Source organism: Paramormyrops kingsleyae, chromosome 3, assembly GCF_048594095.1.
Source record: "Paramormyrops kingsleyae isolate MSU_618 chromosome 3, PKINGS_0.4, whole genome shotgun sequence".
NCBI classification, from domain to species: Eukaryota; Metazoa; Chordata; class Actinopteri; order Osteoglossiformes; family Mormyridae; genus Paramormyrops; species Paramormyrops kingsleyae.
This window is the reverse complement of record NC_132799.1, coordinates 20504954-20530635: the sequence shown is the minus strand read 5'-3', so window position 1 is coordinate 20530635 and position 25682 is coordinate 20504954. Positions and strand designations below refer to the sequence as shown.

At 46.4% G+C, this 25682-nt stretch overlaps 1 long non-coding RNA gene, 3 other non-coding genes and 1 pseudogene across 6 annotated transcripts; all 5 read left to right on the top strand.

Annotated features, from left to right (window-relative positions):
• Positions 1–1685: 1685 nt before the first annotated feature.
• On the top strand, positions 1686–1876 carry LOC140588431 (U2 spliceosomal RNA). The gene has a single exon (XR_011989759.1). It is a non-coding gene; the product is annotated as a U2 spliceosomal RNA (small nuclear RNA).
• Positions 1877–5389: 3513 nt separating this feature from the next.
• Positions 5390–5553, top strand: LOC140588428 (U1 spliceosomal RNA). Its single transcript, XR_011989756.1, has one exon. It is a non-coding gene; the product is annotated as a U1 spliceosomal RNA (small nuclear RNA).
• A 4052-nt stretch (positions 5554–9605) lies between these two features.
• LOC140588427 (U1 spliceosomal RNA) lies at positions 9606–9769 on the top strand. Its single transcript, XR_011989755.1, has one exon. It is a non-coding gene; the product is annotated as a U1 spliceosomal RNA (small nuclear RNA).
• A 198-nt stretch (positions 9770–9967) lies between these two features.
• On the top strand, positions 9968–10083 carry LOC111839895 (U2 spliceosomal RNA; annotated as a pseudogene).
• Positions 10084–13172: 3089 nt separating this feature from the next.
• On the top strand, positions 13173–19709 carry LOC140588203 (uncharacterized). 3 transcript variants are annotated; one of them, XR_011989519.1, is made up of 3 exons: positions 13173–16431; positions 16671–16990; positions 17093–19709. It is a non-coding gene; the product is annotated as an uncharacterized lncRNA (long non-coding RNA). The 3 variants fall into 3 exon arrangements; XR_011989518.1 differs by having other exon boundaries at positions 13173–16990; XR_011989520.1 differs by having other exon boundaries at positions 13173–16990; positions 17075–19709.
• Positions 19710–25682: the final 5973 nt, after the last annotated feature.

Genomic DNA, 25682 nt, shown 5'->3' with positions numbered 1-25682 from the left:
ATTAAATAAAGACAAATAAAAAAGAAATTGTTAAAAGTGGGAAGGGGTGGAAAATGGATAATAGGCCTAAGTCAAATGAATTTCCCAAACCAAACGGTTCGGTAGCCAGATAAGTTTGTTTGGAAATTATAGCTGTATGGAAAAACTAAAAGTCGCAAGTGTTTCCTACTTTTAGCTTGGCAATTAAATTCGAAGCTAATTGGTGCAAACAAACGATGGCGGCCTTGTCGACGAAGCGCAGCCTGTGGGCCTCGTGCGACGCCGACCGCGAAAGTGACTCGCTATAAATCTGCACATTCCTGACAAAGATCTTAGGTGAGCAACTGGGCTGGTGTTGTGTTTTTTAAATTTTAAATGTTAACTCTCATGGTCACAAGGTGCATTTTAGCAATAAAAATACCAGTTCGACAGCAGGCATCTTTCCGTTGGCCCCGTGGCGATTAGATACCGGGAGAGTGAAACATATTGTTAGAGCGGTTGTAAGTTGACACACTGCGTGTTTATTTGTAATGATGTAAAAAAACAAACATACATTTGGATGGATAGCGGTTTATTAACCGTATCTGCGTCGTCTTCTAGGTGTGTTTGGTGGCCAGCTACCGGCCTGTAGCGTGGTCTAACAGAAGCTCGATTCATTGGGTTAACAGGTGGAAGTGTGTAACGTTTTAGGGGTGTTTTGAAGAAGCACCAGTGAACGTTTCCTTCTGTTGCACGGGTAGTTATCCGAAGTAGAAGGGCGTAGATTTGGGTATGGACGGTTGTAATGTCGTGTGTTTCCAGGGTCATTGGGCTGATTAGGTGCCTACCAAAGTTGAAAGCAAACCTTTCACCCTTGCTCAAGCAGAGAAACTGTGATGAATGTGAACGGGCCACGTGATCGATCGGCATTAGCAACACGTGCGTCTGCATAGAGTGAGCGTGACATCGCGAGTCGCTCGAGCAGCCTGCGTGCCGGCGAAGGCGCGAGAGTCGGCGGTCCTGCGCGTGCATGTAGTGAGAGTTTGGCTGCGGGGGTCGGCCACCTCCGGCACTGTGAGGAAATCCCCACGCAGTGGGAAGAAGTGTATTTTTCTCTGCAGTGAACGGAGAGGGACAGCGGGAACTGAAGGTCATAGAATTGATAACTTTCACGGGGCGCAGATCCTCACCCTCGGCGAGGTCTGTCACATTGCAGCCACAGCCTCGTTCTCCTGTCCGCCGAAGAGACGCAGTAGCAATATTTTAAGGCAAGGCAGCGGCCAGCTTTCTATCCCATAGACAGGGTTGCCAACCTTGGTCTACTGGCTGGCGTGAGATTTAAATTCGAGACAAGCCTGCACACGCATTTACGTGTATGTTACTTGTCTACGTAGAGACAGCCACTGGATAAGCTAAAAACAGCTTTGTTAAAAGAGCGTTTAAGGTTGCGGAGTATTCGGAGTTAGCTGCCAAATGATGACGTTTGGTGGCTAGAGTGAGAGAGTGGTTATGAAACCGCGTTGCATTCTGGGATACGCGTGCTCCGGATCGGGGTGCCTTTTCGATAAGGCCGGCTTGTCTATTTGAATATTTGAGTTGTGTGTAAACGAGCGCATTTGGAGCTGGTTTTGGTGTTTATGTCACTCCGTAATGCTGGTACACAACACTCCCGTCAAGGGGCTTTTTTTGTCGGACGTTCATCTGAGTCTATTCGAGAGGCGGCGGGTATCGCTTCTCGGCCTTTTGGCTAAGATCAAGTGTAGTATCTGTTCTTATCAGTTTAATATCTGATACGTCCCCTATCTGGGGACCATATATTAAATTGATTTTTGGAACAGGGAGATGGAATAGGGGCTTGCTCCGTCCACTCCACGCATCGACCTGGTATTGCAGTATCTCCAGGAACGGTGCACCCCCTACCGGGGAAACTTGTGGTTGAAAAGTAGATTGTGGAAGGAGGAATGTGTGTTTGCTGCTTTCTGTGCTGCTTGTTTGTAGTGTTTGACTACAGCTCTGTTTAACTGGGGACTTTACAGCAGGGACAGTGTGCTTAAATTTAATGTTTTAAGTGTTTGCTTTTATTGTTAATGAGTGAGTTTTGTATTTCTTGTTAGTGATTTATATTATGTGTGTTAAACGGTATAACCTTTTAGACTTAGTTTTGAATGTGAGTAGTTTTGTAGTTTTCTGTTGTTGAATTTGTGTGAAGTTTTGTTTAAAATTGTTGTTTAGTTTTATGCGGCACTTAACATTCCGGTTTGTAAAGCGCCGTTTCCTGTTCTGATGTCTAATGTAATTAAATATGCAAGTGATACTGTTTCTTAAAAGTTCAGTAAGAGGGTTTAATGGTTTGTCTGACATTACATGTTATTCCACAATTCAGCCACAAGATGGCTCCAGTGATCTTCGTGAAAACAAAGAAGTGTAACGCGCAAGCATGACCTCGTTGTCAGAAAAGTGTGTGCAGGGGCCTGCAGCAGAAATAGTCTGGTACAGTTAAATCAGCATCAGCGCCAGTTGGCATTGCTAGAATTCAGCAGTGTTCTCCAAGCTACAGGAGAGAATCTCATGTCCTGGGAATGGTATTGTTTTCTGCCTCTGCTGTCTGTGTGCCTTGTAATGGACTGGTATCCCACACCCTAGGGGTTGTGACCTCTGCTGTTTTGGACAGACTGCAGATACATCTGGGGTGCTCCTCCACTGCAGCAGATGCCATATTTTTGGTCATTTCCCTTTTACAATTACTTCTGGTCAAGTATCAGTGCCTAATGTGCTAAACCAACTGGGCCACTTTGAGGCAGGATTTGCAAATGCTTTCCTTGTTGGTTTGGTTATGCCAATATACTGCCTCTGACAATACAACTGCCGTCTTGAAAGAAAAGTTAGTTTATCACTGTTTTCCGAATCTAAGTGAAACATATTAAAGTAATAAGGGATTCAGGGACACATGAAGAGAGCCAAGCTTTATTGTGATTTGGTCTGAGGAACAGATACATCTGAATGGCCTGTCAAGAGATTAACAAAGCATGCACTAGGGCATCATATTATTGAGAAATTTTCAGAATTCAAAATGTGATTTTGTTGTAATATTGAGGTATTTTTAAAGCAAAGACTTAACACAAATTTCACTTAAACTTATAGAGGTGTGATTTAAACTTAAATGAAAATGATTATCGGTGTTTCCCCTCGGTTTACAGCTGGGGGGGGGGGGGGGGGCAGGATGACACCAACAGGATTTATGGCGTTCATGTGTTTCTTTTAATGACAGCAGTCAATATAACAACTGAACTAAACATCGACATTTCTTTTTATGACAATTAAGGCCTGGAAGCGATTAAAAAGACGCAGATATTTTTGTCTGCTTTTCAGGTGGTTGACACCACATTTTCTGACGCACGCTCTCTGTCCGCTGGTGGGAGTGTGCTCACCTGTCATCGGGGAGGAACTCCATGCACGATACAAAGAACAGAGGAGAATTGTAAAATGCGAGACCGTGTAGAGACAAAAATGACAAGCTGTTGTGTAAATAAGAAACCTTACGTTATTATTTAGTTTGTTTGATTAAAGGACAATGTATAGACCTGTTCTATAGGAAAGGTAACCTAAAATGATTTCTGTTGTTCTGGCGCTATATAGAAAGTAAAATTAAATAAAATTAACTTGACCTTCAAGGGGGGGTGGGAGGGGTGTCCCCCTAATATAATGGTAGGGGAAACACTGGTTATTGTTCTCTGGGACCTGGTGCAGGTCACTTACACGATTTTCCAAATTTGTGCGAAACATTAATGATGCACACTTTGAACATATTTCCATGCGAATGGACCCCGACAGTCCGATACTGAACCAACTTGCCAGTAGATTCAAACCAATTTTTTGGTGTTTTAGGAAAGATGATGCGACGCTATTGACAATGTAGTTTACTACACGGTGGCCCATTCTGCACAGACATACGCTCTGATATAAACCATACGTCAAATACTCGTCCAATGCGTACGTACTTGTGCCCACGTGAGTAGGCGGTCCGTCGATGCGGCCCAGGATACATTCGCTTTCACACTGCTATAAGAATGTGGCCATATGCATCCCAGACCACCTCCGAATGTGGTTTGTGTGATCGGATCTTGATGCACTTTCAATGCGTTTTTTGGGTGCATTCACGCCTGTAATTAGCGCTGTCCACTTGTGATCAGATCACCGAGGACGCATGTTAATACCAGGTGTGAACAGGGCCCAAGACAATAGGCCATGTATGATCACAGCCGGGCTGGAACCACAAGATGAAAGGTCAAGAACAGGACAGTGGCGATGAACAACTCTTCGTTGATCATCTTACCCTGACAGCCTGACTGCTCAGTCTTTGTTAGGTAATTTGCATAGGATAGGCCCTTGCCGTTTGGTCTCAATTGGGAGTGAGGACTAGGTGCTTTCCTAATTACCATTACTATCATCAGTTTGATTACTGGCGGCCACACAAGCTGGCATTTCTGTGTCAAGAAATAATAAAGCCAGTAATATCACAAAATAATATAACACAATCCTACGTCATCTAACATTGTTTTGCCTAATGGCCTCTGTCACATTGTAGATTAAGGGATCTGCCACTAGGGGCAGACTTCCATGAATTACAGAGAACCAGAATGGCTGAAATTATCCAGCAAGTTAGCTAGTGAAATAATGTGTGAATCAGAAGAATGTGGTGATGCACTAACTCGTCATAACCTGAAAAGCAGAGTTTGGAAACTGCTTGGATTTCAACAGCAATTTTTATCGTGGGGACCCCGATAAAGCAAAAGGGAAAACTGTCATCCTCTTAAAGGAAGAGCTGGCATGATGGAACAAAGAGCATGCTGGGGGAGGGAATCCGACCCACACCGCTGGTGGAGCATACTAAGTATGGACAAACCATCATAAATATGGACAATCCATACTTCAAGGAGCAAAGTGAGATTATCAAGGGGTCAAAAACTACATTTGCACTGCGGTATACAGTTAACCACAGATGTGTTTTCTGAAGTATCTTGCATGGCTGTGTTCAGCGTTTAATAGTCTGATATTGTGAAAAAGGTATGATTAAAGTATATTAATTTAATACATTTTCAAGCCAGAGTTGAATGTGGTTTTTTCATGTTCCGTGCCCTAATGTCCCTCAGCCTTTTACTTCTGGTAACATTGTAGAGCCCTCTTCCTGTTTGATTGGATGGTTCCACAAATTATGGAAGTGCAAGGCATTCTGGGACATCTGAAGTGGGTGACAACATGCAAAATGAAAACGATACAGCTCACACGGCAGCAGATACAGCAAAGCAAAAGTACTTTTGAGGAATACTTGTTCAGAATCACTATAGGCTGAGATCTGTCCATACGAAAGGAAAACCGCGAACTAAACACACTTGCTGTAGAGTGGCGTGCCATCTGAAAGCGAGAGCAACTCATACTTACCTGGCAGGGGAGATACCATGATCAAGAAGGTGGTTCACCCAGGGCGAGGCTCAACCATTGCACTCCGGCTGTGCTGACCCCTGCGAATTCCCCAAATGTGGGAATCTCGACTGCATAATTTCTGGTAGTGGGGGACTGCGTTCGCGCTCTCCCCTGATCACTGGTACAACAAGAGATATGATTGTGTCACACTATGGGGGTGCTGTTTCACTCTGTTCTCTCTGCAGAGGGGTTCCATAGTTTGGTACATATATGGCACACTCAAGGTTCTATATAGAACTATTTTAGAGGATTCAATTAAAAGAACCCTAAAGGTTCTCTGATTTTTTAAAAAAAGAGGGTTCTAAACAGCACCTTTAAAAGGTTCATTTTTACTCATATTTTTAATACTTAATCATTAATAATAAAGAATGATAATGGGTGATATTGTAATAGTAGTAAATAATACTTGAGCATTTATGATACATTAATTTAATTTAGCTGCAGCTATTTTAAATAAAATAGGCAATAACTAAGCAAACCTTTGTTTATAAGCCCAAGCAGCTATGAAAGAGAGATGTGGTTTAAAAAATGGCCTGTATTGTTCATTTTAAAAAAATGTCTACATTCAAATAAATTAGAAATAAAATGACCTTTTACTTGCATCTTATTGGAACCGTTTTATTGGTGTTCCAACTGATATTGGACAGACTGTAAGCGGGAATAGGCCAGCTGAGTAGTTAAAGTGACCAACCATTCTACTGCCTACGCTGTTTTGATATCAAGTGATAAATTATTCCTGACGTTAGCCCTCTGGGCTGGAGTGCATCGTCAGCGACGCAGCGTACTTTTCGCGTCTATTTCAGTTTAAATCTTGCTGAAATATAGACACCAATATATACAGTAAACTGGAGAATTTGCAGATGACACCAAGGTGGGTGGTGTAGCAGATACTGAACTAGCGTCTCAGCAGCTACAGCGGGATCTTGATTTAATTAGTGACTGGGCCGATACCTGACAGATGAAATTTAACATAGACAAATGTAAGGTACTCCATGTAGGGAGCAGAAATATAAAGTACAGGTTTTTTTATGGGACCTACTGAAATAAAGGTAGCTAATTATGAGAAAGACCTTGGTGTGTATGTTGATGCTTCCATGTCTCATTCTCGCCAGTGTGGGGAAGCAATAAAAAAGGCCAATAGGATGTTGGGGTATATCTCCAGGTGTGTGGAGTTTAAGTCAAGGGAGGTAATGCTAAGATTATACAATTCCTTGGTGAGACCTCACCTAGAATATTGTGTGCAGGTTTGGTCACCATATCTTAAAAAGAACATTGCGGCCTTAGAAAAGGTGCAGCGTAGGGCCACAATAACGATTCCTGGTCTTAGAGGAATGTCTTATGAAGAGAGGTTAGCTGAACTGAATCTGTTCAGCCTCATGCAAAGGAGACTGAGGGGGAACATGATCCAGGTCTATAAGATTCTAACAGGTTTGGATGCTGTTCAACGAAATAGTTACTTCAGCATTAGTTCAAATACAAGAACTCGTGGCCATAGGTGGAAATTAGCGGGAGAACATTTCAAACTGGATTTAAGGAAACACTTCTTTACACAGCGTGTAGTCAGAGTATGGAATAGTCTTCCTGATAACGTAGTGCAAGCTGAATCCTTGGGTTCCTTTATATCAGAGCTAGATAAGATTTTAACAACTTTGACCTATTAGTGAAGTTCTCCCCAAGTGAGCTCGATGGGCCGAATGGCCTCCTCTCGTTTGTATAGTCCTTATGTTCTTATGAAATCTTTATGTAGAATCATGAAAAAAAGATGGATAAGTCCGTAATCTGTCGTCTTTTCAAAACGTCTATTGTTGGAAGTATTAAAGTTTTTAAAATTAGGTTAAATCTGCAAAAAAGTAAACCATGTAACCTTACTTTGTTTTACCTGCATGGTGGCGTGTAGTACCGCTGTCACCCGAAGATTGTTATTCACCTTCTAAATAGCCGCATTAGCGCATATTGAAATTGCGTTCGCGGGGTAATTTGATGAACAACGCAACCGTGAAACGCGATCCAGATAAATCCCCGTCAGCACCATAAAAGGGGGTGGGGGACGTGGCCAGGTGTCAATGGTTCATTCATACACATGAAAGTTGCTAGAAATTGTGGCATGAGTTACCTTTTTCTTATTTATCCAACTGAATGTTGCAACTACACTATTTAGTCATCTTCATGTAGCCAAGACTTTGGTGATCAGATATCTGGGATCAAAACAAACTGCCAGCATTGCTTACTATGTACTTTTTGTTATGTTTCTGCAAGTGTTCCAAACTGCATTTTGAAATGTCTATACTTACAAATTACAAACTTAACAAAAATTGGACATATTTACAATATACATTAAAATAAAGATGAGTGTAATGGCAAAACAAATATATAAAAATTCTGTGGGTCTTTCTCTTATTTTCAAATATGCCTGTCGCAATCCGCTCCGAACGATCCTCATGTGTGCCACGCCCCCTCATTACCTCATGTTACTTCCTGATTGTTCCCACCTATGTCTAGTTAATTCCAACCTGTCCTGTGTATTTAGTCCGAGTCTCAGTCAGTTTTCCCCAGATCTGTCATCGTCAAATCCCATGTGTGAGTTCCTGTCTTGTTCGTTTGCCTCAAATAAACCCCGTCTTGTATGTTAACCTGGCTGCTCTCGCCTCTCTTACCTGCTCGCCACTCGCACCGTGACAGAATGACAGATCTCCCAAACAACGCAACGCAGCAGGGCGAGGACCTCTGGCTCGTCCTGCTGCATGAGGTCGCGTTTTGGGGAGAGCAGCTGGAGATCAAGGAGGACCCCACGCTGTTCGGCTTGGTCGAACGGAGCCAGGAGCTCCTCCAGGGAGTAAACCCTCGGACAGAGGAGCGCAACATGGCGGAAGTGCGCTCCCTCCTGCAGCAGCTCGTCTGTCGGGTAAGGTAGAAGCGGCTCCAGCCGCTTGCCTGTGCCGATGCGACCCCGCTGCCTCCTACCGGTTCCGGACGGCAAAAAAAGAAGAGACGAAGGGGAAAGGGTGAAGAAGCCGCCCCGACTCTCTTCCTGGGGGCCTGCTCTCTGCTCCCCACCTGGGATGACCCCGCCGCTACCCGCCTGACCAGCACCCACCCGGAGAAGCCGCCTCCAATGGAGGCGTATCACTACCGGCCGGCGCGCCTGGGTCAAGGCGGGATACGTGCTGTTAAGGACGCTATTCCCTGGGTCCCGAGAGCCCTTAAAGGGGCAGCGCCTAGTCGCTCGGCGCCCCTCCTGACGCCCGTGCCGGACCTGCCTGCTCTGGACCTGCCGGCTGCCTGCTGCTGCCGCCGCCGATCTGCCCGCGGCACCGCCTGCTGCTGCTGCTGCCGCCGTTCTGCCCGCGGCACCACCTGCTGCTGCTGCTGCCGCCGTTCTGCCCGCGGCACCGTCTGCTGTTGCTGCTGCCCGCGGCACCGTCTGCTGTTGCTGCTGCCCGCGGCACCGCCTGCTGCTGTTGCTGCCATGCTGCCAGCGGCACCGCCTGACCTGCCTGCCCTGCCTGACTTGCCTGTTCTGCCTGCAGTCCCTGCAACTGCCACCGCTCTGCCTGTGGCACTGCCCGAGGTGGCCCGGATGCGCCCCCTGCTGGCCGTGTGATGGCGGTGCCCGCCGCGGCGTCCCCTACTGGCCGCGTGATGGCGGCGTCCGCCGGGGCACCCCCTGCTGGCCAGGAATTGGTGGTGCCGCTGCAGCTCTGCCCGAGGTCCTAGCTTTGCCTCCGCCTGCAGCTGAGGACACCGCTCTGCCTGCGGCACCCGCCGAGGCGCCCCCTGCTGGCCGCACACCCAAGGTGCCCGCAGAAGTGCCCCCTGCTGGCCACGTATCGGTGGCGCCCACCGAGGCGCCCCCTGCTGGCGCCTCCGTGCCCTAATGTCCCTCAGCCTTTTACTTCTGGTAACATTGTAGAGCCCTCTTCCTGTTTGATTGGATGGTTCCACAAATTATGGAAGTGCAAGGCATTCTGGGACATCTGAAGTGGGTGACAACATGCAAAATGAAAACGATACAGCTCACACGGCAGCAGATACAGCAAAGCAAAAGTACTTTTGAGGAATACTTGTTCAGAATCACTATAGGCTGAGATCTGTCCATACGAAAGGAAAACCGCGAACTAAACACACTTGCTGTAGAGTGGCGTGCCATCTGAAAGCGAGAGCAACTCATACTTACCTGGCAGGGGAGATACCATGATCAAGAAGGTGGTTCACCCAGGGCGAGGCTCAACCATTGCACTCCGGCTGTGCTGACCCCTGCGAATTCCCCAAATGTGGGAATCTCGACTGCATAATTTCTGGTAGTGGGGGACTGCGTTCGCGCTCTCCCCTGATCACTGGTACAACAAGAGATATGATTGTGTCACACCATGGGGGTACTGTTTCACCCAGTTCTCTCTGCAGAGGGGCTCCATAGTTTGGTACATATATGGCACTCTCAAGGTTCTATATAGAACTATTTTAGAGGATTCAATTAAAAGAACGCTAAAGGTTCTCTGATTTAAAAAAAAAAAAGAGGGTTCTAAACAGCATCGCTTTTCAGCCTTTTGGCTAAGATCAAGTGCATTATCTGTTCTTATCAGTTTTTAAACACTTTTTTCATTGGATTGTGTCGGGTTTTTTAGAGGAAGGCATGGCATACCTAATGCGTGCCCAGTAGTTGGCTTGACTGCCATGGGCCGACCCGTGCCTTCCTTTTTAGCCTTTTATTCCTGCTTTTATTTTCGTTTTTATTAGGCTGGGGATCCCGCAGTGGCTGGTGGCCTGTCTGCCGCCCTGCCGGGGGAACTGGTGTTTTTATTTCTTAGATCTCTTCGGCTCATCCCTGTTTTAAGATGATGTGAGGGGGATATAGGGCTTTCGAAGGAACAAACAGGCACACTTGGGTTCGCTTCTAAAAACGCTTTATTATAAGTAATACAAAATAACCTTGCATTAAAATCAATACCAAAATATTGGATCAAAGGCAGTGCAAAATAATTCCATATCACAAGTGATATCCAATGGTATTATAAATCATAAACAATAAAACCGCAAATACAAGTGATTATAGGCATGTATATAAAAAGTGACAATTGAAACATGCATATATAGAAAGTGCAACTTGATATGGTTATTGCGATAATTGATTGAATCAAAAAATTATCACTGCAAAGCTATTCACACTCGGACGTGCCATCATCACCTACCCTCACTCTTAGACTGGGGAGCCCGTTTCAGTCCTGGCAGGAGACCAACGCGTGAGTTCCGAGAGTGCCAGGTGATGCGCGTTCTATCCCACGGCTGAACTCCAACCAACACTGAGCTCTCCCCCTTTTATACTAAATTTAGGCACCGCATGCGAGCAGGGGACGAGCTGGCCAGGCTCACCCCTCCCCTCAGGCAATGTGTTGTCTAATTTCCAGTTTTTGTCCGGGTAAACAGTTTGCAGCTTCAATCAGAGGTGATAAGACAAGTTTCTATAATCAAAGCGTCCCCCCTCCTCCTGAGGATGAGGTGAGCGTCCTACACACACTGACCACTAGGTGCGGTTTCAATCAAAGATAGTTAGACAAGTATCCTTGGGCAATGCTTTCCCCTCTTCCTGAGGATGGGGTGAGCGTCCTACACACACTGACCGCTAGGTGCGGTTTCAATCAAAGATAGTTAGACAAGTATCCTTGGGCAATGCTTTCCCCTCCTCCTGAGGATGGGGTGAGTGTCCTACACACACTGACCTAGTGTTAATTTCGTCAGACGAGACGAGACGAAATATGTTCGTCAACGACCTTTTTTTTCATGACTAAGACGAGACGATGACAAGACTGCACCACTGTCCAAAAACGCTGACTAAGACTAAATTAACATGGATTATTGTTGACGAAAAAAGACGAGACGAAATTTTTTTGCATAAAATAAAAACTAAGATAAAATCTCTCTTCATTTTCGTCTACAATCGTCTCTGCTTTTTCATCAGCTGTTACGGCTTTAAAATATTCAGAACGATTTCGCGGCTTCGCGCTGTTGCTCAAATTACAGGTCTCATACTCCTGCTGAACACACAAAGCGAACACGAGTAACGAGCGACGACGACATGCTAGGTCGAAGGAAGAGGCTCGATATTTGGTCGCATTTTAAGTACAATGATACTGACAAAAAGTCAGAATGTGTCATCATAACTGACGGGAAACACTGCGGACAAAGAATTTCGGGGAAAAACACCACCAACCTTAAACGACATCTAAAGGCTAACCACCCACACATTCAGGTAAGTTAACCTAAATTAACGTCTCATAAGCTAATGCTGATTTTGGCATCTACGCTGTAAATCAAATAAGTTAGCTATGGTGTTTTAGCACATTAAGCAGGTTATATATATTTTATGTTAACTTATTTTGCCACATGTATGTGTGGGTCTTCACATCACGGGCGCGGAAAGTGGGGGTTCTGTAAATGCATGTTTTTTCATTAACATTTATTTGTAATAAACACTTTGAGTTGGCTATTTAAAAAGTTTTATTTTTATGTTAAATTATGTAAAGGATAATGTAGAGCGAGGTGGTTGTAACGTTAGCTAATACAACACCAACAGGCTGATTAGGACCTTAATTCATTCCTAAAGTGGAAGTTTCAGCAGCTGTAGTAAGCTTTAGTATCAGCAGCTGTAGTAACAACAGCACTGTTAATTGTTGATCCTTGTTAAAGCCTTGTTAAATCTTATTTGTTATTTCCCAAGATCAACCTAGACTGTAAATAGGTTGTATTTTAGGCCCACAGTAAAGTAGGCCTATTCTTTTCAGTTTTTCCGAGTATATTTATTTTATTTCTGATTTGAACAGAAACATGAGACACAAGGCAACCAAAACAGTTTTAAAAACCTTTGTAACTTAAGTTGTCAGTCGGAGTCTGTTGGGACCCAGCTTTTGAATTGTGTTGGTTAAAATAAAATGCTCTTCAGAACAGGTTAATCATTTGTGAATGTGTCTCCTAAATCAGAAATTGAAAACCAGACACGTTTAACATTTGCATTCAACAAAAATCATTCAACAAGTGTATTTTGTCAGGTAATTATGACATTTAACCAATGTTTGAGATATGTGAAACACTTTTTTTTACTGAAATGTGTATCAGTAATAATCTCAGTAATAATGTGTTATTTTAAAAAAGACTACAATTTTTTGACTAAAGCTAGACTAAAATATATTGAGTTCTTTTTTGACTAAAACTAGACTAAAATTAAGACTTTTAGTCGACTAAACTCAAGGTATCTTGGTCAAGTTTTTCTTTTGACTAAAACTAGACTAAAATGACGACACTTTTAGTCGACTAAAACTTGACTAACAAAAAAAGATATGTGAATGACTAAATATGACTAAAACTAACAAGGACATTTGGCACAAGACTAAGACTAAATTAAAAATAGGTGACGAAATTAACACTACACTGACCACTAGGTGCGGTTTCAATCAAAGATAGTTAGACAAGTATCCTTGGGCAATGCTTTCCCCTCTTCCTGAGGATGGGGTGAGTGTCCTACACACACTGACCACTAGGTGCGGTTTCAATCAAAGATAGTTAGGCAATGCTTTCCCCTCTTCCTGAGGATGGGGTGAGCGTCCTACACACACTGACCACTAGGTGCGGTTTCAATCAAGGATAGTTAGACAAGTATCCTTGGGCAATGCTTTCCCCTCCTCCTGAGGATGGGGTGAGTGTCCTACACACACTGACCACTAGGTGCGGTTTCAATCAAAGATAGTTAGACAAGTATCCTTGGGCAATGCTTTCCCCTCTTCCTGAGGATGGGGTGAGTGTCCTACACACACTGACCGCTAGGTGCGGTTTCAATCAAAGATAGTTAGGCAATGCTTTCCCCTCTTCCTGAGGATGGGGTGAGCGTCCTACACACACTGACCGCTAGGTGCGGTTTCAATCAAAGATAGTTAGGCAATGCTTTCCCCTCTTCTTGCCGCTAGGCACAGCTATAATCAAAAATAGTAATGAGCAGAGCTTTCTCTTCTGTTTGAAGACAAGGCAGGTGTCTCATATGCTGACAGTGGTGTGAAAAACATATTGAGCAATACCTTTCCCTGTCCTCTGAAAGCCCCTCAAAACCCAGAAAAACATGGTAAGTGTCCTTGAACAGGGTAAGCACCCCAGAACAAGGATTCTTTCGAATAAGATAAGGATTCTCTGAAACCAGTCATTTATGAAAAACAAGTGATATAAGTGATCAAAGAGGGAAAAAGAACATGCTTTTGCAGTCTAACCTTGACAATAATATTATAGGTGAATCATGGATGACGTATTTAAATCTCAGGATGATTGATTCTGATCGTGTGTGGACTAATCACCTCATATGTATGACAGTAACAGGAAGACAATGATTAATTCTAGGCAACGTAGTCGTCCGGAAATTCGTCCTAATACAATCCCGGACCAATGGGTGGCAGCTGGTGCACTGCAGACGTCGGTGGACCTGCCCGGATGGCGATGGCGATGGCTGGCAGTGCTGCGAAAAAGCCCTTCAGCGGGCCGTGGCTGGTAGCAGGCGGCGGCCTGCGTAACACCGTCCGGTTCTGCCAGACCGCCTGGCCTTCATCCGGGAGGTGGCCTTCGGAGCGCTGGGCCTGCACATGGACGATATCCTCTGCGTACAGCGGAATAGGCCCTTCCGCTTCTTCGAGGTCACCTTGTCCACCGACGAAAGCTACAACAGGGTCCTGGAGCGGAGCAAGGAGAGGGCCCTGCACCCTCTCCTCGGACAGTACAACATTGAGCCACTGTGGTGGCCCAACAAGCGGGTAATAACTGTGCACTGTTTCAACCCGCATGTCACCGCCGAGGCCGTCGCTCAGTTTTTAAAAAAGTTTGTGGATATCCGGGATGAGCTGGGGATCTGGACTGGCCGACGCCAGTTTCAGGCCCGCCTGTGCCCGGACGCTAATGGGGCGGGCGGTTTTAGCCACCCCCCCAGCCTATTTTAATTTACAGGGTAAAAATAAAATATTCAGATGAATAATATCAGAAGAGTATACCTATGAATATAAAGTGGACAGTGCGAGTTCAGAAAAAGCAGCAACATGTGGATGTAAAATCAGTTATAGTGCAGCACTGAAGCTAAAAAATTACCCTTGATTGATCTTCACATTGATGATAGCTTTGTTGTACCATGGAGGAAAATTCACAAAGTGCAGAGGTTAATAATTGCAACAATGCTCCGACATGATTTATAGTAGCGTTGTACCATGGAGGAGAATTCATGAAGTGCAGAGGTGAGTAATTGCAACAATGCTCCGACATGATTTATAGTAGCGTTGTACCATGGAGGAGAATTCACGAAGTGCAGAGGTGAGTAATTGCAACAATGCTCCGACATGTAACATTGATGATTTATAGCAGCGTTGTACCATGGAGGAGAATTCAGAGAATTCACAAAGTGCAGAGGTGAGTAATTGCAACAATGCTCCGACATGTAACACTGATGATTTATAGCAGCGTTGTACCATGGAGGAGAATTCACAAAGTGCAGAGGTAATTGCAACAATGCCCCGACAAGGCTTAACAACTGCAGCATTGCCCTGATGTGCAATATGAGATGTAGTCCTATTATCATTAATCATTTTTTGAGATGCAGTTTCAGTCCCACTGTTCCTCAACCTGGAGGTTCTTGGCCTGATGCTGCATAGCCTCCTGTCTGAGGGAAGTTACTGATTTGCTTGTTGGTCTACTGTCGCAGTAACATGAGTGCCATCTTTGTTGTAGGCATGAAAATATCTCCTTTCTTTTAATGCCTTCGTTCCCGCTTTGCTGGGTATCGATGTACTCAACTTCTGTATAATCCGGGGGGTGTAGTACTGGTGGTTGCCTTGGTGCTGGAGGAAGGTCTGTTGATGATATTGACGTCACCCTTGAGATGGTCAGAGGCATCTTAGTCGCCTGAATGTTGATGAGTCGCTCCTGCTTGCGGATAAAGTCACGCACCGTCTTCACGTTAATCTTTGGCAAAGGGATGCCCATTTTGCGCAGAACCGGATTCTCCACCAAAACCCGGTGCTGATTCCTCTCGTAAGCTTTCACAATCTGTTTTTTTTTCAGGGCTGGACTGTGAACTTCCAGGTAGCCTCAACCAGAGAAGTTTAACCAGCGTGTACATTAGCCGTTTGTTCTGCGCACTGATGTCTTGTTGAGCTGGCGCATAGCGTTTAGCCATCTTAAGTCGCTGAATCATGCCAGCCTCAACAAGATCCTCCCGCTTGCTGCGGCAGTACATTGTGTTTCCCCAGTGTGTTTTGTACAGCTGGTTAAACCTCTGGGGCTGTTTGTCATATTCCTCAACGGCATTCCAGGCATCAATCAGACTGCTCCTCTGTTCTGAGGTCAGCGTTAAGCGCTCCTCATTCAGACCAATGTCCACCAGGAGAGAGCAGATCTCCAGCTGTCGGTATCCAGGCAGGGGATTCGAACTGCAGACATCCTCCTGTTAAAAAATGCAATGTGATATTTTAACTTGTGCAACTGAAGTGACTACGTGCAAATTAACAATAAATAATCATGAAACAATGGAGATGGCTAGCTACTCACAAAAGCAGGAGGGTTGGGTTCGCTGGTCTCACTGCTGGTGAGCCTCATGTGTGACAAAATGGGAGCCACCACATCACCGTCTGCCTCTGTATCACTGAGGTATGCCTCGTCTTCCTCCCCCGGGTCAGGCTGGCCAACTTGAATTACCTCCTCGTCCTCTGCAAGTCCCTCACTTGACAGGTTATCCAATGTGAAGGAACCCGATTCCCCTGTGTTCTGACTGAAGAGGTACTCCAGCCCAAGCAGCTCATTTGTCATCATAGCAGCAGGGGCACGGAGGTTCTCCTCCACAGTCTCCCCAAATAGCTGCTGGCAGCGGGTATTCAGCCTGGCGATCAGTGGTGCTGAATAAGACGAGTGACGCCGACCTTTGCCGCCATAAACAGCATCTGAGGATCTATCAGAGTTCCAGTGGGCGATGCCGCTAATCAGGTAGACCTGATAGGACCTGCAGATGACACTGAAATAAAGATAAAACTAACTGGTTTGAAAAAGCTGTCAGAACTGCCAGCTTCATATCACAGGAAAGGCCGTGATCAGGCGGAACGACTCCTGTGCCCCGAGTGTAACTCTCTGCACATGGTGCTTGAGCTGCGCCCGGGACACATGGAGTCGAACAATGTCTTCGTCCGAAAGGTTCGCAAACATCGTGGATCTCTGTGCCCTTACAGCTTTGAGGAGGAGCTCCAGATCTTCACGGTTGTAGGCCAGGACACCTCCAGCGAATGCAGACTTGAAGGTGGCGTATTTGGAATGGCTGTCGGTACGGACAGCTGCATTGAAACGATGTATCCAATGAAATATGTCCAACCGCACCACCATTCCATCGTCCACCCAAGGCTGGAACAAGCTCTCAAGAGCTGTGGGTCCCTGTGCCCGGCAACACCCCTGATCCACATACAAAATCAAGGGCACGGGCTAATTTGCCTGCTGGAAACCGTCCATGACGCCACGACACATGGGCCCCAGAGTCTCCTCAGACTCCTCACAGGTGAGGACGAAAGACACAATCTGTGAATGTTCATTGTCTATGCTGGTGAACCACTCAGCTGTGCCTTTGCCCTCCCCCTGACAGCTTCTTTACCACCTGCAGAGTCAAGACAAGACAAGAGAAATACATCAGTGTTTTAAAAAGGCTGGAAAAAAAAAAAGGTGAACGTCTTTTTTGTTGTACATACTTTCTACCGTACCAAAGACATGGCTCCGGAAGAAGAAGTCAGGCAGGAGCACGGCACCAACAATATATCCTGGAGGTGCTGGAGGGTAGAACCACATGCCGTCGGACTTCATGACCCGTCGCCCCCTGAAAGCGCCCTTGCTGTCCCTGTAAGTTTGGACCAGGGTGAACAGCCCTCTCTCCGCGTCGTGCTTCAGCCAGGGGAGGTCAGACGCTGGGATACCACTGGGATTTCCCCAAAGACGGACCCAACCCTCCAGCTCAACCTGGGACATATCCAAACAATATTATACTTAAATACATATTGGCATGTATAGTTATACAAGTACACACAGCACATTACTGCATAGTAATGCACCTTCTGTTTGCATGTATATGAATAGTACTTACAGTGGATTCACTTTGAAATGACTCCACAGAAGAGGTGCCGGCAGTGGGCAAAGACTACTTCGGCTTGACTGAGGTGCTGGGCAGAGGCTCCTTGATGGGAGATGATGTGTAGGTGGGTGCCCGGGAGGCGTAAAGATTGCTGAGTGGAGGAAGAGGCCCGGACGGAGGACAATGGTTGGGTGGAGCAGGTTGCCTTGGAGGAGGACTCTTTGGTGGGAGAGCACACTTTGGTGACGGCAGCTGTGAGGTGGAGGAGGACTGGGCACTGGAAGAGGCCTGGATGGAGGATGCCTTGGTGGCCGAGGATGCCTCAGGCTCCAGCTTCTTGGACCTGCCCGGTTCTTAAAATTACAAAGAAAGATTTTCAGTGTATCTAGCCAAATAATGTCACATTTTGAAAAACATATCTGAGGTAGACCTTCACCAATATCTGCCAATATATCTGCCTACAATTACCTTCTTCCAAATCCATCACTGTCAAAAAAGCAGAGTCATCCAGCCATGTGGGGTCTTGGCTACTGGAGCTCAGTTCCTGGTTAAAAAAAATTAATGTTTGGTGACTGTGTGTTTGATGTAATCAACAATGCAAAGTAGCAGTAATTTGAACAATTTACATTTACTATGCATGTGCTGCAACTTACCAGGTCCCTCTTGTCATTAATGCATTTTCTGAATCGCTTCATCGTCACGCTTGTTATGCGTGTGACAGGTGTATGTAACCACCTGCTCACCGAACTGTAGGCCTTCTGGATGAGCTCCCTCTGGTCGCTGCCGAAACACACTCGCCTGTCCTTCTGTCTTGAGTGCCGTCGGTAGAGATCCCACATCTCCGGAAAGCTATGGTCTTTAAATCCTTTCTGACCATATATACATTGGTCGATGTTTGCCTCCAAGACAATTGAGACTTGCGGGAAGCTCTCTGCGTACTCCGCCAGACAGTCTTTAATCCAGTGGTTCTGGATTGCCGCCTCTTCTCTGTGCTTGTCAATGAGACTGCAATTACAAGCAACATGTTATAATCATTAGCAAAAAACCTCTGCAAAAGATTAGCATGAAATAGACAAGTAACATCTACATATAACCTTAGTATAAATGTATCTAGAGGAAAACTGCTTTCAGCAGCTAAATAAAATGACACTTAAGCATAAAGTATAAGCGTAAGTATAAAGATGAATGCAGTTCCATAGAATATACTTACTACTACATGTAGCCCACACCTTTTGCCACAAGCCAGCAGAACGGTGAATGCTCATACTGGCCAAATGGTACGACCAACTTCCCCAGGCACTGCTGATGGGACGGTGCTGGAATCCCTTCAGCACAGAGGAGTTCTTTGGCACAGACCAGGGCAGTGGACTGGTGCAGCAGTTGGCATCTTCTCTTTGTGCATTTTTTATTTTAGTTAATACAATAATACATTAACAAAACAGTATTTTGTAATTACTGTATTTTACAGTTGGAACACTGCTGTAACCCAAAAATACAGTACATATCACTTAACTGTTACTTTAGTTACGTGATTGTTACTGCAAATTGAAAATAGTTTTTTTTTTAGTTACTTTTAAATTGCTGCCAGTTAAATTACTGTGAATTTTACAGTACATTTTTAACAGTGTACCCTTGACATATACTCCAGTTTGTTGTCAGGAACATACATTGAGATTGTGTTGTCTATTTTAATATTTAAGTTTGAGTAGGAATGTTTTAACTCTAATCATTATCTTTCAGGTTTTTAGTTAGCTGACTGGTTCTTGCCATAATATGAATTTTAACAGTTGTCCAATAGGGCTGTTGGCTGTGTAGTAACCTGACTTCTGCACAACACAACTGATGGTCCCAACCCCATTGATAAAGCAAGAAATTCCACTAATTAACCCTGATAAGGCACACCTGTGAAGTGAAAACCATTTCAGGTGACTACCTCTTGAAGCTCATCGAGAGAATGCCAAGAGTGTGCAAAGCAGTAATCAGAGCAAAGGGTGGCTATTTTGAAGAAACTAGAATATAAAACATGTTTTCAGTTATTTCACCTTTTTTGTTAAGTACATAACTCCACATGTGTTCATTCATAGTTTTGATGCCTTCAGTGAGAATCTACCAATGTAAATGGTCATGAAAATAAAGAAAACACATTGAATGAGAAGGTGTGTCCAAACTTTTGGCCTGTACTGTATATACACACTCACCTAAAGGATTATTAGGAACACCTGTTCAATTTCTCATTAATGCAATTATCTAATCAACCAATCACATGGCAGTTGCTTCAATGCATTTAGGGGTGTGGTCCTGGTCAAGACAATCTCCTGAACTCCAAACTGAATGTCAGAATGGGAAAGAAAGGTGATTTAAGCAATTTTGAGCGTGGCATGGTTGTTGGTGCCAGACGGGCCGGTCTGAGTATTTCACAATCTGCTCAGTTACTGGGATTTTCACACACAACCATTTCTAGGGTTTACAAAGAATGGTGTGCAAAGGGAAAAACATCCAGTATGCGGCAGTCCTGTGGCCGAAAATGCCTTGTTGATGCTAGAGGTCAGAGGAGAATGGGCCGACTGATTCAAGCTGATAGAAGAGCAACTTTGACTGAAATAACCACTCGTTACAACCGAGGTATCCAGCAAAGCATTTGTGAAGCCACAACACGCACAACCTTGAGGCGGATGGGCTACAACAGCAGAAGACCCCACCGGGCACCACTCATCTCCACTACAAATAGGAAAAAGAGGCTACAATTTGCACAAGCTCACCAAAATTGGACAGTTGAAGACTGGAAAAATGTTGCCTGGTCTGATGAGTCTCGATTTCTGTTGAGACATTCAAATGGTAGAGTCAGAATTTGGCGTAAACAGAATGAGAACATGGATCCATCATGCCTTGTTACCACTGTGCAGGCTGGTGGTGGTGGTGTAATGGTGTGGGGGATGTTTTCTTGGCACACTTTAGGCCCCTTAGTGCCAATTGGGCATCGTTTAAATGCCACGGCCTACCTGAGCATTGCTTCTGACCATGTCCATCCCTTTATGACCACCATGTACCCATACTCTGATGGTGCATTATCCTGCTGGAAGTAGCCATGTCACAAAGCTCGAATCATTTCAAATTGGTTTCTTGAACATGACAATGAGTTCACTGTACTAAAATGGCCCCCACAGTCACCAGATCTCAACCCAATAGAGCATCTTTGGGATGTGGTGGATGTGCCCTGGATGTGCATCCCACAAATCTCCATCAACTGCAAGATGCTATCCTATCAATATGGGCCAACATTTCTAAAGAATGCTTTCAGCACCTTGTTGAATCAATGCCACATAGAATTAAGGCAGTTCTGAAGGCGAAAGGGAGTCAAACACCGTATTAGTATGGTGTTCCTAATAATCCTTTAGGTGAGTGTGTGTATATATATATATCTCAAAATAAATGTTCGTTTCAACTTCAAATCTGTCATCTGAATTTTGCATCATAATAACCTACGTATTAGTACATATAACCTACATTATAGTATTAAAATATTAACAGATTAACAATAAATATATGTAGTGTGTCACGATCGGGCACCGGCGAACCGGCAAGCAGGGGAGAGGAGCCAGGAAGTCGGGTGAAACGAGGAATTTATTCCGTGGAAACAGGACTGGGGAAGCACGACAGCAAACATTAATGACAAGTCCGGGGAAGACGGACTCAGGCGAGGACTAAATACACAAGACTAGGCATACGGAACAGGCAACGTGAGTACAATCAGGGATTAACAGGAGGAAACAAGGTGGGCGTGGCACACATTAGGATCGGACGGAGCTGGGTGTGACATAGTGTGTGTTCATAAAGAAGTTTAAAGGAAACATTTTATCGGCAATATGCAATCATAATTATTTATATTAATAACCCCCCCATACATTTGTATTTATTACCAAACACGTAAAAATAATACAATTTGCAAGATTGTGGTCATTTTGCTCTGATTAAAATCTTCTAAAAATAAATATTTTGTGTGTTTCCCAAAAACGTTGTCTCTTGGTGTTACGAAGACTCTGAAGGTATGTCTTAGCGAAGTTGTTCCTTTACCAAAGTGCATTCCCCAAACAATGTCTTATGACAGCCATACATTACTAGAGATGCGATTATCCCCATCATGCAGCGACTTTTGGACTGAGTTATGACAGAAAGTTTTGTATAAATTAACTAAATTAACTTGGATTGCCACCTTATCGTGGTGGAGGGGTTTGCGTGCCTCCGTGAACCTGGGGGCTAGGTTGTCGGGGGCAATAGCCCCTGGTAGGGTCTCCCAAGGCAAAAAGGTCCCAGGGGAGGGGCCAGACAAAGAGCAATCCAAAAGAACCCCATGAAAAAGTACAATATCAAAGTCCCGTTTCCCTCGCCCGGACTAGGGTCACCGGGGCCCCACCCTGGAGCCAGGCCTGGGGGAGGGGCCCGTTGGCGAGCGCCTGGTGGCCGGGCCTTGGCCCGTGGGGCCCGGCCGGGCACAGCCCGAAAGAGGCACGCGGGACTGTCCCCAGGTGGGCCCACCACCCACAAGGGGAATGTCAGGGGTTCGGTGCATTGTGGATCGGGTGGCGGCCAAGGGAGGCCCTGGCGGTCCGACCCCCGGCTGACAAAACTGGCTTTCGGGACATGGAATGTCACCTCTCTGGTGGGGAAGGAGCCTGAGCTTGTGCGTGAGGTTGAGAGGTATCGACTAGATATAGTCGGGCTCACCTCAACGCATAGCTTGGGTTCTGGAACCAATCTCCTGGAGAGGGGCTGGACGCTCTTTTACTCTGGAGTTGCGGCGGGTGAGCGACGCCGGGCTGGGGTGGGGCTATTGGTGGCCCCACAGCTCGGTGCATTAAAACCGGAGTTTACCCCGGTGAACGAGAGGGCTGTTTCCCTGCGCCTTCGGGTCGGGGATAGGTCTCTGACTGTCATCTGCGCTTATGCGCCGAATGTCAGTTCGGAGTACCCGGCCTTCTTGGATTCCCTTAGCGGTATGCTATTTGGCGTGCCGCGGGGGGATTCCATCGTTTTGCTGGGGGACTTCAACGCTCACGTGGGCAATGACAGTGTGACCTGGAAGGGGGTGATTGGGAGGAACGGCCTCCCTGATCTGAATCCGAGTGGTGTTCTGTTATTGGACTTCTGTGCAATGCATGGTTTGTCCATAACGAACACCATGTTCGAGCATAAGGGTGTCCATAAGTGGACATGGTACGAACATGCCCGGGGCTACAGGTCGATGATCGATTTTATAATCGTATCAACTGATCTGCGGCCCTCCGTCTTGGACACTCGGGTAAAGAGAGGGGCAGAGCTGTCAACTGATCACCACCTGGTGATGAGTTGGCTCAGGTGGCGGGGGAGGAAGCCGGTCAGACCTGGTAGGCCCAAGCGCATAGTGAGGGTCTGCTGGGAACGTCTGGCAGAGGCTCCTGTTCGCTGGAGCTTTAACTCGTGCCTCCGGCAGAATTCCGACTGCATGCCGGGGGAGGTAGGGGACATCGAGTCTGAATAGACACTGTTCCGGACCTCCATTGTGGAAGCGGCCGTACGGAGCTGTGGCTGCAGGGTGGTCGGTGCCTGTCGTGGCGGTAACCCCCATACCCGATGGTGGACACCAGAGGTGAGGGGGGCCGTGAAGCTGAAGAAGGAGGCTTACCGGGAATTATTAGCCCGGGGGTCTCCGGAGGCAGCTGACGGGTACCGGCGGGCCAGGCGGAACGCGGCTCGGGCGGTCGCAGAAGCAAAAACCCGGGCGTGGGAGGAGTTCGGTGAGGCCATGGAAAGTGACTTTCGGTCGGCCTCAAAAAGGTTCTGGCAAACCATACGGAGTATCAGGAGGGGGAAGCAGCTCCTGGTTCCTACTATTTATAGTGGGGGGGGGGGGCTGTTGACCTCACCTGGGGACATCATCCGGAGGTGGAAGGAATACTTTGAGGACCTCCTCAACCCTGCCTCAGATACATCTACGCATACTGCCTTTGAGACATCTGAGGGCACAGAGCCCAAGGGTGCTGGGGGGGGCTTGCCCATCACTGAGGCTGAGGTGGCCGGGGTGGTTAAACAACTCCGTGGTGGCCGGGCCCCGGGGGTGGACGAGATCCGCCCGGAGTACCTGAAGGCTCTAGATGTTGTGGGGCTGTCGTGGCTGACACGCCTTCTCAACAGTGCGTGGAGGTCAGGGGCAGTGCCGCTGGATTGGCAGACCGGGGTGGTGGTCCCCTTATTTAAGAAAGGGGACCGGAGGGTGTGTTCCAACTACAGGGGGATCACACTTCTCAGCCTCCCTGGGAAAGTCTATTCCGGGGTACTGGAGAGGAGGGTGAGATCAATAGTCGAATCTCGGATTCAGGAGGAACAATGCGGTTTTCGTCCTGGTCGTGGAACGCTGGACCAGCTTTATACCCTTGCAAGGGTACTGGAGGGGGCCTGGGAGTTTGCCTATCCAGTCTACATGTGTTTTGTGGATTTGGAAAAGGCTTACGACCGGGTTCCCCGAGGTGCTCTGTGGGGGGTGCTTCAAGAGTATGGGGTCCGGGGTCCACTGTTGTGGGCGATCCGGTCCCTGTACGAACGGAGCAGAAGCTTGGTCCGCATTGCCGGCAATAAGTCGCACGTGTTCCAGGTGCGTGTTGGGCTCCGCCAGGGCTGCCCTTTGTCATCGGTCCTGTTTATCATATTTATGGACAGGATTTCTAGGCGCAGCCAAGGCGTCGAGGGTGTCCAGTTTGGTGACCTCAGGATTGCCTCGCTGCTTTTTGCAGACGATGTCGTCCTGCTGGCTTCATCTGCTGGGGATCTCCAGCAGGCACTGGGGCGGTTCGCAGCCGAGTGCGAAGCGGCAGGGATGAGGATTAGCACCTCCAAGTCCGAGACCATGGTTCTCAGCCGGAAACGGGTGGTTTGCCCTCTTCGGGTTGGGGAAGACGTACTGCCTCAAGTGGAGGAGTTTAAGTATCTCGGGGTCTTGTTCATGAGTGAGGGTAGGAGAGATCGGGAGCTGGATAGACGGATCGGAGCGGCGTCTGCAGTTCTGCAGGCGCTTAACCGGTCCGTCGTGGCTAAGAAAGAACTGAGCCAAAAAGCCAAGCTCTCGATCTATTGGTCCATCTTTGTCCCTACCCTCACCTATGGTCATGAGCTATGGGTAATGACCGAAAGAACGAGATCGCGAATACAAGCGGCCGAAATGAGGTTTCTCCGCAGGGTGTCTGGGCTCTCCCTTAGGGATAGGGTGAGAAGTTCAGATATCCGGGAGGGCCTCAGAGTAGAACCGCTGCTTCTTCACGTCGAAAGGAGCCAGTTGAGGTGGTTTGGACATCTGGTGCGGATGCCTCCTGGGCGGCTACCCGGAGAGGTTTTCCGTGCATGTCCTACAGGGAGGAGGCCCCGGGGCAGGCCCAGGACTCGCTGGAGGGATTATATCTCTCGGCTGGCCTGGGAACGCCTCGGTGTCCCCCCCGAGGAGCTGGTGGGGTTAGCTGGGGAGAGGGAGGTCTGGGTGCCTCTACTGAAGCTGCTACCCCTGCGACCCGAACCCCGGACAAGCGGCAGATGATGGATGGATGGAACTAAAAAATGTGTTTTTATAATGGAAAAAAAAATCTATGTTAAGTGTAATTATGAAAACTAAGAACACTCATTGCACAGTTAAATTGATTTGACTGTATGGTGTGCAGCCTACATAAATGTACCTGGTGGACATATATGTACACCGATCAGTGTTAGTCTAAGATGTGTACCCACCCTAAATTTTGCATCGGTACTTGAGCCAGGATCCACAGATTCTAATATTGCACTTCACCCCACTAAAGCACCAGACAATACGGCTGATTTGGGAAAATTAAATTGCTATACACATTTTCATGGTACCTTGAATGAGTTTTCAATATTCGTTGATTTAATAGCAGTCCCACATTATAGATATAATTCATTTCTTTCTGGTACATTTGTCATAAAGGCAAAAATGATATACATATGTAGGTACACACAACAGAAAGACTCAATTGCACAAGAGCAAAAATTTAAGTAACGCTACGGAGACCCGAATTTTGCCGAAGGACCAAGACACCTTAATATTTTCTCAAACCCTACAAATTATTAATGTAATAATAATAGACAAAATTCA